Here is a 2,610-nt window from a genome sequence, read left to right as displayed (position 1 = left end):
CTATATGCTAATTCTGCTAATGCTAATTCCACTCATGCCAGTATTACAATATGCTAATTCTGCTAATGCTAATTCCACTCATGCCAGTACTACTATATGCTAATTCTGCTAATGCTAATTCCACTCATACCAGTAGTACTATATGCTAATTCTGCTAATGCTAATTCCACTCATACCAGTACTACTATATGCTAATTCTGCTAATGCTAACATGAACTCCACTAACAATAAATCTAGTAATGCTACTCATGCCGATACCAGTGATAACACTGTTTCTACTAATGCGAATTCCACTCAATATACAGTGAAAAAAATAAGTATTTGAACACCCTGTGACTTTGCAAGTTCTTCCACTTAGAAATCATGGAGGGGTCTGAATGTTCATCTTAGGTGCATGTCCACTGTGAGAGACATAATCTAAATTTAAAAAATCCGGAAATCACAATGTATGATTTTTTTTATAATTTGTGTGTTACTGCTGCAAATAAGTATTGGAACACCTGCCAATCAGCAACAGTTCTGGTCCTCAAAGACCTGTTAGTCTGCCTCTAAAAAGTCCACCTCCACTTATTATTCTAAATTAGAAGCACCTGTTTGAGGTCGGTAGCTGCATAAAGACACCTATCCACCCCACACAATCAGTAAGACTCCAACTACTAACATGGCTGAGACCAAAGAGCTGTCCAAAGATACCAGAGACAAAACCATAGACCTCCACAAGGCTGGAAAGGGCTTCGGGGCAACTGCCAAGCAGCTTGGTGAAAAAAGATCAACTGTTGGATCAATTATTAGAAAATGGAAGAAGCTAAACATGACTGTCAATCTCCCTCGGACTGGGGCTCCATGCAAGATCTCACCTCGTGGTGTATCAATGATCCTAAGAAAGGTGAGGAATCAGCCCAGAACTACACGGAGGAGCTGGTCCATGACCTGAAGAGAGCTGGCACCACTGTTTCCATGGTTACTGTGGGTAATACACTAAGACGTCACAGTTTAAAATCATGCACGGCATGGAAGGTTCCCCTGCTTAAATCAGCGCACGTCCAGACCCGTCTTAAGTTTGACCATGACCATTTGGATGATCCAGACGAGTCATGGGAGAAAGTTCTGTGGTCAGATGAGACCAAGATAGAACTTTTTGATCTTAATTCCACTCGCCGTGTTTGGAGGATGAAGCACCATCCCAAAAACACCATCCCTACTGTGAAGCATGGGGGTGGAAGCATCATGCTTTGGGGGTGTTTTTCTGCACATGGGACAGGACGACTGCACTGTATTAAGTAGAGGATGACCGGGGCCATGTAGTGAGAGATTTTGGGGAACAACCTCCTTCCCTCAGAACATTGAAGATAAGTCATGGCTCGGTCTTCCAACATGACAATGACCCGAAGCACACAGCCAGGAGAACCAAGGAGTGGCTCCGTAAGAAGCATATCAAGGTTCTGGAGTGGCCTAGCCAGTCTCCAGACCTAAACCCTATAGAAAATCTTTGGAGGGAGCTCAAACTCCGTGTTTTTCAGCGACAGCCCAGAAACCTGCTGATCTAGAGAAGATCTGTGGAGGAATGGACCAAAATCCTGCTGCAGTGAACCTGGTGAAGAACTACAAGAAATGTTTGACCTCTAACTGCAAACAAAGATACTGTACCAAATATTAACAGTGATTTTCACAGGTGTTCTAATACTTATTTGCAGCAGTAACATACAAATTAGAAAAAAAATCATACATTGTGATTTCCGGATTTTTTTTTTTTTTTTAGATTATGTCTCTCACAGTGGACATGCACCTAAGATGAACGTTCAGACCCCTCCATGATTTCTAAGTGGGAGAACTTGCAAAGTCGCAGGGTGTTCAAATACTTAATTTTCTTCACTGTATTATTGATGATGCTAACATTGATGCTAAATTTACAAGTGCTGTTTTACTTCTAAAAGACTAATGCTATCACAGCTAATGTTAATTCTGTTTTTGCCAATACTACTAGTGACGATGCTTGTTCTGCTAAAGGTATTTCTACTAACGTTGATACTTGTACTGTTAATGCTAATTTTACCAATGCTAAGCCTACTAATGCTAACATTACTTCCAACACAATCTCTGCTAAAGTAGCTAATTTTTTTTTTTTTTTTTTCCATTTATCCTTTATTTACAGTTGTCCTCCAATGCAAAAGTTGAGGGTTCGAATCCACCAGCAGTCACATGCTGAAGTGTCCCTGGGCAAGACACTGAACCCTTCATAGCCTCTGATGTTTGTATGAATGTGATCTAAAAGCACCGATTAGTCTCTTTAGAATGATTTGTTCAATTAGCTTTGTATAGATCTAGTATAGAGCTGTATGAATGGGTAAATGAGGCACAGATTGTTGTAAAGCACTTTGAGTATATCAATAAGACAGAAAGGTGATATATAAGTACAGTATTTTTTTTTTTTTACTTTAAGACTAATTAGTACTTTGTTTTTTGCATCTTTTAGCTAGCATTTGACTACTTTTAGCTTAATTGGTACTTAGCCGTTTGCGTCTTTTAGCTAGCATTTGACTACTTTTAGCTTAACTGGTACTTTGCCGTTTGCATCTTTTAGCTAGCATTTGACTACTTTTAGCTTAATTG

The 2,610-nt window shown here is 39.7% G+C and overlaps 1 protein-coding gene across 1 annotated transcript in view; it reads right to left on the bottom strand.

The window, feature by feature from the left end:
- The window catches only part of acp2 (acid phosphatase 2, lysosomal), a 21,344-nt gene that overhangs the window by 1,341 nt on the left and 17,393 nt on the right, over window positions 1–2,610 (bottom strand). The window lies entirely within an intron of this gene.

This window comes from Nematolebias whitei, chromosome 23 (genome assembly GCF_014905685.2).
Source record: "Nematolebias whitei isolate Nwh7 chromosome 23, NemWhi1, whole genome shotgun sequence".
In the NCBI taxonomy this organism is placed as follows: Eukaryota; Metazoa; Chordata; class Actinopteri; order Cyprinodontiformes; family Rivulidae; genus Nematolebias; species Nematolebias whitei.
The sequence above is the reverse complement of the archived record's forward strand: the minus strand, read 5'-3'. Positions and strand labels throughout refer to the sequence as shown.